The following is an 18,582-nucleotide window of genomic DNA, read 5'->3' on the forward strand; positions in this document are numbered from 1 at the left end:
TAAGTTCATATATTTTAAATTTTCGTCCATCTTTATATACGCGATGATTGGGCGGTGAGGTTTTGGTACCGGGGGTTTTTGCTCCCCAGTTCCTGCCTCCATGATTCTGAGCGTAAAACTTAGTAAAAAGCTATGAATCACTAACCTATAAGTTTACAAGCAACACAAGAGTGATTTTTTTGTATTTTGCATTCTCTTCATCACTCGACTTGTGAAATATTCAAATGTTTTGCCCCTATTTTTGTCTATTGATGTAGGCTGAATGGGTGGCATACCCACAGTGGGGGCTTAGTCAGGCTCAGGCCCCCCTCCAACAATAATGGCAGCCAGTACTTGGCTGGCAGGGGTGCTCTTTTCAACAGCCTTATGACACTGTATGCCAATAAATGCATCTATCTTGCTGCTTAATTTCTACATTTCATGTTGCAGACATGCTAATGGACTGTCGGTAGCGCAGCAGGAAATTCAGCTATGCTATCAACAATTAGAATAGCTTATGGTAAAGACCCCTGTGCTGTCACAGCTAGCCACCCATGTCATGCTCTGACCCAGCCCACTTCCACATTAAGCAGCTAACACTGGGTTTTTATCGCAAAGACTCCTGTTTTAGTGCAGCAAGCAGTAACTTGGGCCTGTACTACTGTGTCTACCACACTGAAAACCTGTGTTAGCTTAGTTGAGGGGCCCTCAAATTACTTTAAATAAAATGAAGACTCTAAAGAGTCCTTTCGTGAGCACTAAATTGACCAGAAAATGAGTCAAAATGAAGACCAAACTAAAAAGCAATTCATGACAGACTAAGCACAAATGTCCAATGACAATACAAAAAAAAAAATCATGCTATTTACAATATGCAACAACCAACCTGTAATTGCTAGAAAAGAGTTACTGTTTTTGATTCACTGTAGTTGGTTCGTGTCTTCATGGCCACATTGTTTACTCATTAATTAATTTATTTGGATTTATATCCCATCCTCCCAGAAGAGCTCAGAATGGGTTACAAGTTAACATACATAATAAAACATAACAGGGTATATACATAAGGCGGCATAATAGGGATTACATAATAAAGCAGAATAGGGTATAGAAATGTAGAGCACGAGTACATTTTAAGTTATAACATGATAGAACAGCAACACTGGAGAGACGCATGGTAGGAGACTTGACTCTTGGCCCGGGTCGCAAATTTTGTCAGGTGTGGGAGCACTTCTGGCAGGACCTCACACCGCGTGCTCGCAGTAGACTTTTGAATCTTTAAGATTTTATTCCCACTCTCAGCTGTTGGACTGGCCATGGACTCTTGGGGAGGGGAGGGGATGGGGGGAAACTGATTATATTGTTAAAAATGTTATTTCCTGAATGGTACTACTGTTTGTATTTGCTTCTTACTGCTGGAATAATAAAAATCATTTAAACATAACATGTTAGAACAATACATAGGGGAGCATGATTGTAGTCAAAAAGCATGGCAATACTTAATAGGATATAACAGGACAAGAGCTAATACAGCATACGGTGGTGATGGTCCATTGGTCTGACCCAGTAAGGCTGTTCTTATGTTATGAGTTTGGTTTGACACTGCAGTATAATAGAGCTTGACAGTAAATTATAGTGCCTGACAGTATGAAGCGTGGTAGGGCAATGCATTAACAGAGCATGGCAGTGTATTAGGATGCATGACAGTACATGGTATGGCAGACAATACATACAGGAGCCTGACAGGAATATGATGGTGCATGGCATGGCAGTACAATACATACCCGTGAATGATAAAATATGTTAGGTGTGGTATAGCGGAGAGGAGCGTGGGAGCACTGCTCCGCCCCCCTCCCGAGCCTGCAGGAGACCAGCAGCTTCGAGGGAGAGCCCCACCAGCGTTGGGAGACTTTTTTCTCCTCCAGCCCCAAGCGGAGAGGAGCATGGGAGCACTGATCTCCCCCCCTCCCGAGCCTGCAGGAGACCAACAGCTTCGAGGGAGAGCCCCACCAACGGCTTAGCTCACGCCTTTGCGAAGCACCTATGCGAGGCGGCTGCGCCTTTATTCAGGAGCCGCCACCAAACTGAATTCAATGACCCTCTTATATAGTGACAATAATTGACCTCCACGGCAAGACCAGACTGTTCAGCCCAGACCTGTTACAAACCGGTCACCCTGTTACTACGATACTAGACACGATGGACCAGCTCGGATAAGTATCTCAATAAGCCGATAGCTAATTCTGTGTAGCCTTGCTTAACATTAAAAAAGCTGTTAAACAACCAAACAGTCTATAGCCTAAAAACCACTGCAACAGTCCGCAGCCCGCAACACTGTAGCTACCAATAGCCTAGCATTCTCATTATAGCAATGTGTAGTCTCGAAATATCTTTGTAGCCTTGCAAAATCACTGTTAGCAATCTGTAGCTTGTAATGTTGTAGCAATCTGTCGGCTTGCTTTATTACTGTAGCCTGTAGCCTTGTAACGTTGTAGCAATCTGTAGCTTTGCTTTATTACTGTAGCCTTGCAAAACCATTGTAGCAATCTGTAGCCCTGTAACATGTTAGCAGCTTGTAGCCTCGAAAAATCATTGTAGCCTTGCACATCTACTGCAGCAATCTGTAGCCTAGAAACATTTTTGCAGCCTATAACATTGCAAAGCACTGCATAACTAATAATTAGCCTGTCATCCTGCCGCCTGAGAAACCTTATAGCCTGTTAATCTTTGTATAGCCAGCCGCGTGTTTTTTAACTAGACAGACCCCGTTTCGCCTACACCATGGCCGGGCCTAACTTTCTTCAATATACCTCACTTTTCTTACTCTATCTAATCAGTAGCAGAATCTGCACAGTCGACTCTCTTAACGCAGCCCCTATCCCAGTTCACTACACCATATACCGCGCGGTATACCCCAAACACCATACATTCAGACCCCATACCTCTTATGATCATCCAGCAACAGGGCCAGCCCTAATCCCACCCCCTCCCCCCCACAGATCTATCAAGCCTCGTACTAATAAACAACGATCACTAAAAAATTCAGCCTATTCCCATAATGTTCCAACTGACCACATCAACTACCAGAATCTACAAGGCTACTACTTGAACATAAGATCGATGAGGAACAAATCCATACTGATCAAAGATTGGTTGAAGGAATCTAACCCAGACCTTGTTCTACTTACAGAAACCTGGTTGTTATCAGACAATGATGATATTATCAAAGACTGCCTCCCCCCAGGCTTCAAGATTCTATCCCTTGCCAGAACCTGGGAGGATTAGCAATAATATTTAGAGACCACCTAAATTGCACTATACTGAGCTCCAAATCCTCCCCCAACTTAGAAATATTATCTATCTCACTAACTTCAAAGTCCCTAGCCTCCCCCCTAACTATCACTCTATTCTATATCCCTCCAAGAAAAATGGAACCTAGCCAAAGAAGACTTTGCTGAATTCCTACTGACTAACTCATTAGCAAGCCCTTACAACCTATTATGTGGGGATATCAACCTGCACCTAGAGCTAACAGACCAACCAGAAACATCTGACTTTTGGTCACTTATCTCCCAACTCGGATACTTCAAACCCCCTCCAGTCAAAACCCACCAAAGAGGCTATCAGCTAGACCTAGTGATATTCTCCACCAATACGCCTACCCACTCCAAATTCTATTGGAAACATGATAACTGGACAGACTCCCTATGGTCCGATCATAGACTCTGTAATTTCTCCATTGATTGCCAACAATACTCCTACAAAAACAACAAAACAAGAATCAATAAAACTCACACTACTAGAGGGAAGATCGACCCTGTAGAATTCTGGTCCCATTATGAGACTATCACAAATCAAAACGAAGAAACAGATCTATTCATGACCTCCTGGATCAAAGACAGCACAAACATCCCGGATGAAATAGCCCCCTTAAAATCCCACAGAATCAGAACAACAAACCTAGAGGGCTGGTTTGACTCAGAGCTGCTACTAATAAAAAGGGACCTAAGAAAATCAGAAAAACTATGGATTACATCCGGTACTCAGGAGCACAGAGTTGCCTGGAGACTAAAACTCAAAAAATACAAAAACCTCACCAAGGAAAAATGAAAAAACTTCTATGCCCACAAAATCGGAAACGTCTCTACCAACAGTAGAAACTTTTTTAAACTGGTCAACGACCTCTACAACCTTGAGACACTCATTGACAACCATGAAGAACCCAAGCTATCTGCCAACACCCTAGCAGATTTCTTTATCTCCAAAATGCAAAAACTAAGATCATCGATAACAGCCTCAGCCAAACCCCACGGGTACTTTCCTAGTCTCATAGACTCCGACACATCTAAACCTGACTCTGGGTCCAGAACGAACCTAAGCTGGAACCACTTCAAAACCATCGACTGGCAAATCTTCAGCAAATATTACAACAAATATACCAACTCCTCCTGCAGACTGGACACCTGCCCCCCAAACATCATGAAAACCGCACCAACTCACTTCAAAGCCAATATGTTGGCATGGGTAAACCTTTCACTATCCACAGGAAATTTCCCGGCAGAACAAGGCCATATTATGATAACTCCTATCATAAAAAACACTAAAGAACCACTCAACACCCCGTCTAACTACAGACCTATCGCGAGCATTCCGCTGTTCACCAAAATAGCAGGAGTGGTAAATGCCGAACTCACCACATACCTAGAAAAATTCAATATCCTAAACGATAACCAATCAGGCTTCCGCCCAGACCACAGCACCGAAACCATTATAGCCTCCCTACTCGATCACCAGTCTTACTACAGTCCAGTTGTTCCTGAAGAAGGGGGTGTACACCCCCGAAACGGAGTCCCGTTGGACGGATGATGTCTCATATCGGCTGGCTGTTCTATCGTTCAGAGAAGCTAAGTACTTCCATTCATTGACTGGCTTGGTTCAGATTCGGACAGATTTGGACACTTTCCTTCCTTGTTTGGCCCCCCTGACAAGGAGTAGAGACAAGAGTTTCCTTGACTGTAAAATTTGTGTGTTTTTTTGATTTACTATAATCTTTTTTCACACGTAGCACTTTTTGGGGGTGCACTTGATTTATTCTCACAAACAGGAAGAACCCGGGGATGTTTCACAGTTCACACTCTTTCTGAGTGTCAGCCGGTGACAGCCTTCCCCAAGTGGGCGGCTGTGTTACTGAGGGTTCTCCTGCTTCACATTATATATCATTCGCAGGCTAATTTAGGTTGAGGTCAGGGTTCTCTTGTCTCTCCCCCTTGTTGGTTTGTTTTCTTGGGGTTGGGGAGGTTTTGTTGTAGCTAGTGTGTTAGGTATGACATGGTATGGAATGCAGGGCACAGTAGTATCAGTGATGGTTGATCTTGTTGCTTAGACTGGAGCTATTTCATAGAAGGTTAGAGGAAAAGTGAGTTTTTATTGCCTTCCTGAAGTTCAGTAGTCCTTCCAGTGATCTGATGTGAAGTGGTAGTTGGTTCCAGAGGCATGGTAGGTGGTGCGAGAAGGATATTTTCCAGGTATTCTCAAGGCAGAGGGAGCATCCTGAAATTGTACATAGTCTTTTTTCTTCTTGTGAGCGAAGTTGTTGGTTTGGAATGTAAGGTGTTAGTTTGGAGGCCATGTAGGTTGGTACCATGTTGTGGAAGACTTTGTAGGCCATTACCAGGTCCTTAAATACACATCATTTGTTGATAGGTAGCCAGTGAGCTGTGCGCAGTGCTGGGGTGATCGGGTCATGTATGTGAAGGTTTTTTAGGAGGTGGATGGTGGTGTTTTGCACTCATCATGGAGATTTTTTTGAAGTGAGCCGTTCTAGTAGTGTATGCAATAGTCCACACGGGAGAGGACAAATGCATAGAGTAACTGCAAGAAGTCTAGTTCTGATACATATCTTCTGATTTTTCGGAGTTGCCAGAGGTAGTAGAATGAGGTTGATGCCACTTGGGAGATATGATCAGAAAGTGATAGATTGGAGTCAAGGGTCACTCCTAGGCTGCATACTGAGGAGTAGTGGCTCGTGGCCAGTAGGGAGTGATGTTTATGGGACGGTAATGGAATGGATATCAGAACATGATAGTGCAGTATTTTTGTGGAGTTTTTCTACAAAAGTGCCTGGCTTTTCGTATGATTCTGGGTAATTCTAGTTAGATACAAGCATGTGTGTCAGTTAAGGCCACGCCCAACAGAAGCGTACAAAAGACGGGTGAATAAAAATCTGAATATAAATGTAGCCAAGGCCAGAAAAACACACTGCAGATTAATATAAGGGAAAGTATAATAATATTATTTTTATGTACTTTGCTGTTAGGCCAGATCATAAAGGCAAACCATAGGAATCCATTTTGGGTTCTCTGTCTTTGCTATATTTTCTGTCTTTTGGAATCCATTTTGGTTTCCAGGTCTTTGTTCTCAGCAGCATGGTGTTAATTAATACCACATGTGCTTGCTTAGACTAGTTAGTAACGTGTCCCAAACTAAGATATAACAGGAATTAAATATAGTTTTGAATGAATGTATGGAAGCTTGGCCAAGCAAGTATGAATCAAGCAAATATGACTGGAGTGTGTGTATGACTGTGTATTTGAACACAAGAATGGGTTTTGAAAAACATAAGATATATCTTTGCAACCTAAAGAAATCCTAAAGCAACATCTGGAAGTAATTAAGTCAGAGACTCCTGCTCTAACATAGGAAGGAATCTGTGTGAGACTGTCAGCTCAGAGGAACAACCCCCTCCTTCAACTTTTTCAGCACTGTGTGCGGATGAAACTTAGCTGACAAGCAGGCTGAGAACTTTTCAGCATCTTTTTAACAAATAATTTCTCTTAATATACTTTTGTGAAAATTATGATTTATATTCAGAAACGACTATAAGCAAACAAATGTACTTTTCTAAAACTTTGTCTAACTTTTAAACATGGAGGAATTTTCTTTGTCTAACTTTTAAGACCACCTCTTTTGTGAATTGTTATTGGTTGTCAAACCTGATGATGTCACTGAGCCAAAAGTATATAATAGAATGACCTGAGATATTAAGATGAGTTCGTTATTAGAAGGCCAGCATTTGGCAACTATAACGATCTCCCATTAGCACAACTGTTAAGCAATTATGCTTGATTCTTTTGATCTCATAATGGAAAAATAGAAACAATAACTCAATAAATCTTAATTATAATTTTTAAAACCTTGCACTGGTGTCATTGCATGTTTTATTATTTTTCAAACCATGAGCTTTCAAAGAGGCGTCGATGTCCCTTGCTCAATACCTTATCTTTGGCAATTATGGTGGTGGATTGCCAGGAGTTCGAAGGATGGGTGAGCATGGAGTTAGTTATCTTTCCATATCCAGAAGAGCTCATTTTTTGAGGCATTTAATTGGAGCTTATTTTGAGTCATCTAGCTCTTTATTTTGTTAGGCAGTTGTTTAGTTTGGATATTTGGGTGCCTCAATTTGAACCTAGCAGCAGGTATAGTTGTATGTCATCCGCAAAAGCGTGGATCTTTATCTGGTATTTTATGGCAATATCTATTACTGGTCTGATATAGAGGTTGAAGAGTAAAGGGGATAGGAGGGCACCCTGCAGTACTCCATATTTTATCATTTTTGGTTTTGATAGAACAGATCTTAGCAGAACGCTTTGGGTTCTTTGTGTTTAGGAATGATAAGAACCAGTGGACTGAAATTTCATGGATTCTGATATCTGTGCTAATGCTATTTGCTGCTGAAGCTTTACTGTCCTGTAAATGTTTTTATGGAATTTTGTCTTTCCATCTTGTTGGATGAATTAAAAAAAAAAAAAGATTTTAATAATGATACTGTTAATGTTTTATTGTGTTTATTCTGTCGAAATATGTTTTAGTATTTTTAATATGTATGCATGTAATTTTGTAAACCGCATAGTTTTTATGCCGTATATAAATTTTTTTTAATAAATAAATAATAAATAGTACATCGTTTCCTTTGTCTAGAATTTTTAGCAGTCATTGATGTCAGCCAGGAATGTTTCTGTGCTATGAAATGTCCTATAGCCAGTTTGGTAGGAGGAGAGGGTGTAGGTCTGGAGTTGCGATAGAGCACAGTTACTTACCGTAACAGGTGTTATCCAGGGACAGCAGGCATATATTCTCACATGTGGGTGACGTCATCTATGGAGCCCCGACACGGACAGCTTTTCAAGCAAACTTGATTGAAGATTCAAGTTTGCTGTGCTGCACCACGCATGTGTGCCTCCTGCTCCACTAGAGGGCGCATCCCCTCCTCGTGGTCTCCAGTTCGTTTTTTTCCGCGGAGCCAAGAAGTCCTGTATTTTTTAGGCTCTGCCCCAAGTGCCTTCTAGCACCGCGATTTCTTATTTTCTTTACCTGGAAGTCGCTGTGCGCGTGTTTCTTTCTCTTATTTTATTTTCCTGCTTCGAATCGCGCAGCTGCGGTTCTTTTTGCTCAACCCGGGGGCTCCCGGGTTGTCGCAGCCGCGTGGCCTCGTGGGCCGCGGCCGGCTGTATTTCTATGTCCCGGCCTGTAACAGGCTTCAAAAAGTGCACCAGGTGCGAGCGTCTACTATCCATCACAGACCCGCATCGCTGGTGCATCCTCTGCCTGGGGGCCGACCATCCGACCGAGTCTTGCCCCCGGTGTGCGACTTTTCAACATCGGGCGCTCGGTTGACGATGAGCCCACATGGCAGACCTCTTTGCCGCCGACCAACCCTCGACCTCAGCCCCGGCCTTGACCTCGGCCTCGGGTTCCTCAGCCCCGCCTCGAGACTCGACACCGAAGGCCTCGAGTTCCCAGAAGTCTTCGGCTCCGGGTAAGTCCCCTCTTCCTTCCTCAGGTTCCGCTCCACCGAAGAAGCCAGCCTCAGGGACGCTGACCGGGCATGGGGGGAGTTTTCTAGGACCTTGGAGATGAATGGAAGGTTGGAGACTGGTCTGTAGTTACTAGGGTCATTTGGGTCTAAGGTGGGTTTTTTTAAAGATAGGTCTGATGGCTGATTTCCAGCTTTGTGGTACTATTCCTGTTTGAAGGGAGGAGTTTATTAGAGGAAGGATTGAGTTAGTGAAGGCGTCTTTTGTGGACATCAGGAGGTTGAGCGGACACGGATCAAGGATGTAGCCGGAAGGTCGTAGCATGCTGATTGTTTTAGCTAAGTCATCTTGAGAGACTGGTTCAAAGTGATTTAGCATTTCAGATTTCAGTATTTTATCTGGGGAGGGGTCGTTTCTGATGTTTGGTGGGTTTTGGGTTGAGATATCAAGATTCAAGCGTATACAGTCGATTTTTTCTTGGAAGGAGACCGAAAGTTTCATTGTCCAGGCTGGTTTGTAGGTCTTGGCAATTTCCTTGTGAGGCTGCCAGCAATTTTTTTTGTGTGTGTGTGTAAAGAGGTTCCTAGATCTGTTTGAAGTTTGCTGTAGAAGTTTGGTATAATAGGCCTTTTTAGCTTCATGGATAGCTAATTTGTAATCTTTTATTTTTTTTCCGGTGTTTTATCATTTTTGTCTTTGGATTTGCACCATTTTCTTTCTGCTTTTCTTAGCTTTCTTTTTTGTTTATTCTGAGGTTGTTGGTAAACCAGGGAGAGAAGAGTTTGTGAGTGTTCATTTTTCTTTCTTTGGCTTCAGCTAGATTCTCATAGAGGATCTTGACGCACGTGTGCCAGTTTGATGCAGCTTCTTCGATGGATGTGAGGTTAGGTTCGTTCATTTCTGTTATTTCAGCGATGCCAGATGAGAGGGTTTTTTTAGGTCGACTGAGTTAGGATTAAGTACTTTCCTTGGTGGGGTTATGTTCTTGATAGCAGGATCTGTTGTGGCGTCAGCGAGACAATGAGATTAGGCAGTGGTTGGACCAGAGTACTGGTATGGTAACAAAAGTGTGGGTTTTGGGTGTCATGATATTGGTCTTTTTTGTATGAAGACTAAGTCTAGTGCATGGCCAGCAGAGTGAGTGGTTGAGGTGATGGTCTGGTAGAAGCTTAGGCCAGATAGTGTTATGAAGTCAGCTGGAGCCTCAGTGGTGTTTGGGTAGTTTGAGAAGTTGAAGTCACCAAAGATGATAATCTGTTTATGAGAGATAAGTAGCTTGCAGATAATGGTTATAAGGTCATCTAAAGCTCTCATAGGGGAGCTTGGAGCTCAGAGCTCTGTATATCAAGGTGAAGGTCAAGTCTCTGGTACGGCCAGGCACTCGATGCCACTCAGTGCGATAGTGTCCAGTCTTGGGATGATGATTGATTTTATAATGGCTGCTGCTCCTCTTCCTTTTTTGATGCTTTTAGAGCAGAGGTGTCAAAGCCCCTTCTCGAGGGCCGCAATCCGGTCGGGTTTTCAGGATTTTCCAAATGAATATGCATGAGATCTATTAGCATACAATGAAAGCAGTGCATGCAAATAGATCTCATGCATATTCATTGGGGAAATCCTGAAAACCTGACTGGATTGCGGCCCTCAATAGCCAGGGGGCAAATCATACCAAGTGTGACTCCATCATTTTCACAGGGAGAAAATCATTGGCATGCCTCAATAACAAAGTTAGTAGTAATATTAATTTTACAAGGGTTTTTTTTTTGGGGGGTAGGGGGGGTTGAACCCCACTATGTACTCTTCTCCACTGAAAATATTGACCATGTAAACCTACTCTCTGTTTTCTGTCTTTCAAAAACTTCTTAATCAATAATAGGACATTATATTGTATCTTTGGCATGTGTTTTGTTAGGTTTCACTAAATAGTGGGGTTCCCCAGTGTTTGTGTTGGGATCGCTGCTTTTTTTAAACATATTTATCAATGATCTAGAGATGGGCATAATTAGTGAGCTAATTAAATTTGCTGATGACAAAGTTGTTCAAAGTTGTTAAATCTCAAGAGGACCGTGAAAAATTGCAAGAGGACTTTATAAGACTGGGCATCAAAATGGCAGATGATGTTTAATGTAAGCAAGTGCAAAGTGATGCATGTGGGAAAGAGGAACCCGAACTATAGCTATATGATGCTGGGTTTTGTGTTAGGAGTCACTGCCCAGGAAAAGGATCTAAGGTGTCATTGTTGAGGATATGTTAAAACTTTCAGCTCAATGTGCAGTGGTGGCTAAAAAGGCAAATAGAATGTTAGGAATCATCAGGAAAGGAATGGAAAACAAATTAGAAAATGCTACAATGCCCTTGTATCGCTCTTTGGTACAGCCACACTTGAATAATGTGTGAAGTTCTGTTTGCTGTATCTCAAAAAAGATATAGCAGAATTAGAAAAGGTACAGAGAAAAGCGACACAGATGATAAAAGGGATGGGTCGACTTCCCTATGAGGAAAGACTAAAACAGCTTGGGTTCTTTGGCTTGGAGAAAAGACGGCTCAGGGGAGATATGATAGAGGTCTATAAAATACTGAGTGGAGTAGAAAGGGCAGATGTGTATCGCTTGTTCACTCTTTCCAAAAATACTAGGACTAGGAGGCATGCGATGAAACTACTAAGATTTAAAATAAACTGGAGAAAAGCACACTTACTTGTAACAGGTGTTATCCAGGGACAGAAGGCAGATATTCTCACAGATGGGACTCCCTAGCTTCCGTAATAGGGATAGAGGAAGAGTTGGTCTCTAAGAAAATTAATTTATTAGAACTGGTTGGCTGAGCCGACTATCCCATCCAGAATGAGACTCCAGACAGAAGTGGGTTGTAAAATATGAATTGTGGACCAAGCAGCTGCTTTACAAATATCCTGAATGGAATGGATCATAGAAAGGTCACTGAGGCAGCCATTGCGCTGTAATACAACCCTCTAGCGGCAGTCCAGCCTGAGCATAGCAGAATGAGATGTATGCTAACAATGTGGAAATAGTTTGGTGGTTACAGGAGCCCTGAATCTGTCAGGGTCAAAGAAGATGAAAGTTGAGGGGAAGTCCTGTGCGGCTCAGTTCGCTCTAAATAGTAAGACAAGGCTCGTTTGCAGTCCATGTGTGGAGTGGAGTTTCACCATGGTGAGAATGTGGTTTTGTAAAGAAAACGATTAGAATAATGGATTGATTGAGATGAATGTCTGTGACTATCAGAAGAAACTTAGGATGAGTTTGGGGAACCACTCTGACATGGTGAAAAAACTGTGGAAGGTGGATCACAGACCAGTGCTTGAAGTTCACTGACTCATCGAGCAGAAGTAATACAGATTAAGAATATTACATTCCATGTAAGGTACTTACGTGTATTCACAAGAGGTTCAAATGGAGGCTTCATCAACATAGTGAGGACAACATTGAGAACCCAAACAACTGTAGGTTTGATTGGGGTTTTGAGTTCATGAGTCAATTCATAAACCTGTAGAACTAGGTGGTTGAAAAGAACAATAAAAGCGCTAAGAGCACTGAGGTGAACTCTGATAAAAATGATTTTAAGTCCAAAGATGGAAAGGTGGACTAGGTATTCTAGTGAGCATGTATCAGGAGCCAACTGGTGATGAGCACACCATGTGGTAAAGCGTGTCCACTTGAAGCAACAGTATCGGTGAATGATGGGTTTTCTGGGCCAGCCGAAGGGAGTGCAAGCACGTGGAGAAGCAGATCGGAGGATCCGCAGGAGAGTGTGCTTGTTTCCTATTTCAGGTTAGGTGCAGGCTGACACAGCAGTGAGGGCGGGTGGACTAGCAGCAGGAGCGGAGGAGAACCGGAGGAGGAGTTAAGGGGAGCGGAGAAGGCAGGAGAGGCGAACAGTAGAGGCGGGTGGTAGCTCCGCCCACTGCCGACGTCACACCCGATTTCTCTCTCTCTCCCCCCATAAAAGGGGACGTGCCAACGGAGTTTACTCAGCACTGGGCCAGCCGAAGGGAGTGCAAGCACGTGGAGAAGCAGATCGGAGGATCCGCAGGAGAGTGTGCTTGTTTCCTATTTCAGGTTAGGTGCAGGCTGACACAGCAGTGAGGGCGGGTGGACTAGCAGCAGGAGCGGAGGAGAACCGGAGGAGGAGTTAAGGGGAGCGGAGAAGGCAGGAGAGGCGAACAGAAGAGGCGGGTGGTAGCTCCGCCCACTGCCGACGTCACACCCGATTTCTCTCTCTCCCCCCCCATAAAAGGGGACGTGCCAACGGAGTTTACTCAGCACTGGGCCAGCCGAAGGGAGTGCAAGCACGTGGAGAAGCAGATCGGAGGATCCGCAGGAGAGTGTGCTTGTTTCCTATTTCAGGTTAGGTGCAGGCTGACACAGCAGTGAGGGCGGGTGGACTAGCAGCAGGAGCGGAGGAGAACCGGAGGAGGAGTTAAGGGGAGCGGTGAAGGCAGGAGAGGCGAACAGAAGAGGCGGGTGGTAGCTCCGCCCACTGCCGACGTCACACCCGATTTCTCTCTCTCTCCCCCCATAAAAGGGGACGTGCCAACGGAGTTTACTCAGCACTGGGCCAGCCGAAGGGAGTGCAAGCACGTGGAGAAGCAGATCGGAGGATCCGCAGGAGAGTGTGCTTGTTTCCTATTTCAGGTTAGGTGCAGGCTGACACAGCAGTGAGGGCGGGTGGACTAGCAGCAGGAGCGGAGGAGAACCGGAGGAGGAGTTAAGGGGAGCGGAGAAGGCAGGAGAGGCGAACAGAAGAGGCGGGTGGTAGCTCCGCCCACTGCCGACGTCACACCCGATTTCTCTCTCTCTCCCCCCATAAAAGGGGACGTGCCAACGGAGTTTACTCAGCACTGGGCCAGCCGAAGGGAGTGCAAGCACGTGGAGAAGCAGATCGGAGGATCCGCAGGAGAGTGTGCTTGTTTCCTATTTCAGGTTAGGTGCAGGCTGACACAGCAGTGAGGGCGGGTGGACTAGCAGCAGGAGCGGAGGAGAACCGGAGGAGGAGTTAAGGGGAGCGGAGAAGGCAGGAGAGGCGAACAGTAGAGGCGGGTGGTAGCTCCGCCCACTGCCGACGTCACACCCGATTTCTCTCTCTCTCCCCCCATAAAAGGGGACGTGCCAACGGCGCGCGGCCGTTCGGCGTGCGGCGAAGGCGAGCGGCAAAGGCGCTCGCCTTAGCGAGAGCGCCTTTGCGAAGGGCCTCAAGAAGGGCACCAAGAAAGGGCTAGCGACTCTAGCCGGTCTCCCAATTTATCCAACTTGTTAATTATCTAACTGACTTCAGTCCTTCTTTAACTTCTACCAAGTCTTTACACTCTCTACTTTCAGCCTCTTATCTAACCAACTAGCTACTAAAACTTCCCCACTAAACAGGCAGACCTCATAAATCTCACTATCCCCAAACCACTTTAATAGGCAGACTCTTTTAATCAGGCTGACCTCTCTGGCACACTAACCAACAGGCTACCTTAACTGACAATTAACTAACTATAAACTAACTATCTCTATCCCCCCAATCTCAACACTCTCTGACCAACTCCTAACATCCCCCATTCTAATAAATTAAAAAAACAACAAAAAAAAACAACACACAATATAAAATTAAATAAATAAATAAATAATATTATTAACTTTTTTGTAAATGGCAGGTAGAACTAGAAGCAGCAAGACTTCAATCAAAACAGGCAGTGTAGTCACAGGAAGTACCCAGGGGATGGCTATGGTTCAAGTACAGATGGGGGAGGAACCAGGACGGAGGGCAGAGGTCTCTGTACAGACCGAAGCCATCCCCTCAAAGACGTCTACAGTCTCAACACAGACGGAAGTAATGGATCAGCCGGACAAAGACCTTCTGCTAGAGCTGAGGAGCCTGAGAGAGGAGGTTCAGCGCCTAAGGAGCATCCGAGACGACGAAACCTTCATCGATGGAGTCATCCAGGAGCTATCTCAGATCGCGGATCAGGACCAGGAACCTGACAGGACCACCCTGGGAACACCCAAAGCATCCAAACCCACAAATTTGAGACCAACTGCTGGAATGCAAGAAGTAGCTGGTGATGCTGACTCCTGGCAGCTGGTGACTTCCTCCACAGGGAAACGCAGAGGACCTAATTCTGTCTCTCTCTCTCACATACAGGGCAGCTCTACATCAACACCACAAATCATCCTTAAGAACAGATACCAGCTGCTACAGGAGGGTCCTGACAACGAGGTACAGGAAGATGTTCAGCAGATGGTTCCAGAGTCAACAGTTCGACCCACCCCTAAGAAGCGTAGAGTGGTGGTCATCGGGGATTCGCTGCTAAGGGGCACAGAGGGACCAATTTGTAGGCCGGACCTGCAATCAAGAGAGGTCTGCTGTTTGCCAGGGGCCAGGATCCGGGATGTAACCGCTTGCCTTGACAGACTCATCAGGCCCCGAGATCACTTCCCCATGATCCTCATCCACGTCGGGACCAACGACACCGCCAGGAGCACCGCGAACAGCTTACCTGAAGACTTCAGGGCCCTGGGTGAGAAGCTGAGGAGAATGGATGCGCAGGTGGTCTTCTCCTCGATCCTCCCGGTAAGGGGCAAGGGCAGTGCCAGGGAGGATCGCATCCAGAGGGCTAACGACTGGCTGCAGGGATGGTGCAGGGAGATGAATTTCGGATTCCTGCACCACGGAGATGCATTGCAGGGACTACTGGGACAAGATGGGTTACACCTGACCAGAAGAGGGAAGAATGTCCTTGGACACCGTCTAGCCCGCCTACTTCACAGGGCTTTAAACTAGGTAAGTTGGGGGAGGGCACGGGCACAAATTACCTACCTGGTGTGCTAAACTGTCATTACTTTTATGAGGCTGGGATAAGTAGTATACACACTATCGAGTCTAGGGAAGGTTCACATTACAATTCAGGGTCACATTGTAATTCAGGATCTAGGAGGACTACACATTGCAATTCTGGGTCTGGGAAGTGTACACACTGTAATTCCGGGACTAAGGGCAGTACACATTGTAATCCTGGGTACAGCAGGGGTATACACATTGCAAATTTTGTGAAAGGAGTTCAAGTAGCCCATGCGGGAACTCCCCCACAGGATACACACATTTCCGTTTTTGAGATAGGTACACACTGTAGCTCTGGGTCTGGGGAATCCGGGTCAGGTACAAGATATAGCTCTGAGTCTAGAGAGAATACCAAATATGCGAACAATGCTAAAAGTGTCCAAGTAACTCAAACAGGAATATCCCCACTAAGACATAATAAAAACACAACATGGAAGGCTATGTATGTTAACGCACACAGCTTGGGAAACAAGATACTGGATCTGGAAACAGAAATAAGGAATGCTGACCTGGATGTGGTGGCAATATCTGAGACCTGGCTCACAGACTCACATGGGTGGGACATGGTCATACCAGGCTACAACCTGCTCCGCCGGGACAGGGAGGGTAGATTGGGAGGTGGTGTTGCATTATATACAAAGGATGACATTAAGGTCACAAGGATCACAGATGTCCAATACACGGGGGAATCCCTTTGGGTTAATTTGGCCAGAGGGAAGGACAAATGCCTATATCTCGGCGTTATTTACAGACCCCCAAGACAACAGGATGACCTGGATATGGAATTGATTGGAGATATAGAGAATATCACCTTGCGTGGGGACACGGTATTGTTAGGTGACTTCAACATGCCTGATGTAGATTGGGGCACACTTACCGCTGCTTCTGGCAGCAGCAGGAAGCTATTAAACTCGTTGAAGGGAGCATGTCTCAGGCAATTGGTATTGGACCCAACGAGGGATCAGGCAATACTGGACCTGTTGCTTACCAATGGTGAAAGTGTCACAGAGGTCTCGGTGGGAGACACATTGGCCTCAAGCGACCATAACATGATATGGTTCAATCTTGGAAAAGGCTTCACTAAACATGTCACACTGACCAAGGTCCTCAAATTCAAGAACACAAACTTCCAAGAGATGAGTGACTTTGTTCACCAGATGCTACAAAACCAAGCAGAAACCGATAGTGTGGATGAAATGTGGTCGACTCTGAAAGCCACCATACAGGAAGCGACAAACCGTTATGTTAAGCTAGTAAGTAAACACCGTAGAAACAATAAACCACAGTGGTTCACTGCGGAGATCTCAGACCTCATCAAAGAAAAAAAAAAAAGCATTCATCTCTTACAAACAATCAAGGGAACAGGACTCCAGGGCAGAATATCTGACCAAGTCAAAAGCCGTCAAAACAGCAGTCAGGGAAGCTAAATTAAACATGGAGGAATCTCTAGCAAAGAACATCCAGAAGGGAGATAAATCATTCTTCAGGTATATCAGCAACAGAAGTAAAAACTCAGGGGGAATAGTACATCTAAGGAAACCAGACGGAGACTATGTGGAAAAGGACTCAGAAAAAGCCCAACTGTTAAATGAATACTTCTGCTCTGTCTTCACCCGAGAAGCTCCAGGGCATGGCCCTCAGTTACAGACAAGGGCTGACTCAGTTGACCCATTTAGCGATTTCAAATTTACGCCCAACAGTGTCCACGTTGAGCTGTCCAAGCTCAAGGTTTACAAGGCAATGGGACCGGACAACCTGCACCCCAGAGTACTCAGGGAGTTGAGCGATGTCTTGGCGGAGCCGCTGTCGGCGCTTTTCAACCTCTCTCTTAGTTCAGGTAGCGTCCCGTTGGACTGGAGGAAGGCTAACGTCATTCCACTCCACAAGAAAGGCCCCAAGACAGAAGCGGCAAACTACAGACCAGTGAGTCTCACATCAATAGTGAGCAAACTAATGGAAACTCTTATCAAACACCAATTAGATACGATCCTGAATGAAGAGAACCTACGGGATCCCCGTCAACATGGATTTACTAAGGGGAGATCCTGCCAATCCAACCTGATCAGCTTCTTTAACTGGGTGACGGGGAAGCTAGATGTTGGAGAGTCCCTGGACATCGTATACCTGGACTTTAGCAAAGCATTCGATAGCGTGCCTCATCGCAGGTTACTAAGCAAGATGAGTTCCATAGGATTGGGCGACACATTGACGAAGTGGGTTGGGAACTGGCTTGGAGGTAGGGTTCAAAGGGTAATGGTGAATGGAACCCCCTCTGAAATGACGGAGGTGATCAGTGGAGTGCCCCAGGGCTCTGTCTTGGGCCCAATACTATTCAATATCTTTATAAGGGACTTGGCAGAAGGGCTCCGAGGTAAGATAACATTATTTGCCGATGACGCCAAACTAAGCAATGTAGTGGGCAAAAGCACAATAGATAAAAATTCAATGCCCGACAATATGATGCATGATCTACTCTTACTAGAGAGCTGGTCTAAGACATGGCAGCTCAGCTTCAATGCCAAAAAATGCAAAGTTATGCACCTGGGTACCCAAAATCCATGCAGGACTTATACCCTTAATGGCGAGATCCTAACAAGAACAGTTGCAGAACGAGACTTAGGGGTGATCGTCAGTGAGGACATGAAGGCTGCCAATCAAGTGGAGCAAGCTTCTTCCAAGGCAAGACAAATCATAGGTTGCATACGCAGGGGTTTCGTCAGCCGTAAGCCCGAAGTCATTATGCCTTTGTATAGATCCATGGTGAGACCGCACCTGGAATACTGCGTGCAATTCTGGAGGCCACATTACCGTAAGGATGTGCTGAGGCTGGAATCGGTCCAGAGAATGGCCACCCGGATGGTCTCGGGACTGAAGGATCTCCCGTACGAAGAACGGTTAGATAAATTACAGCTATATTCGCTCGAGGAGCGCAGGGAGAGGGGAGACATGATCGAGA

The 18,582-nt window shown here is 45.2% G+C and overlaps 1 protein-coding gene across 3 annotated transcripts in view; it reads right to left on the reverse strand.

Moving 5' to 3' along the window:
- The window catches only part of ITGB1 (integrin subunit beta 1), a 234,339-nt gene that overhangs the window by 78,465 nt on the left and 137,292 nt on the right, over positions 1-18,582 (reverse strand). The gene's annotated exons all lie outside the window — the stretch shown is intronic.

The sequence above is a fragment of the Geotrypetes seraphini genome, chromosome 2 (assembly GCF_902459505.1).
Source record: "Geotrypetes seraphini chromosome 2, aGeoSer1.1, whole genome shotgun sequence".
NCBI classification, from domain to species: domain Eukaryota; kingdom Metazoa; phylum Chordata; class Amphibia; order Gymnophiona; family Dermophiidae; genus Geotrypetes; species Geotrypetes seraphini.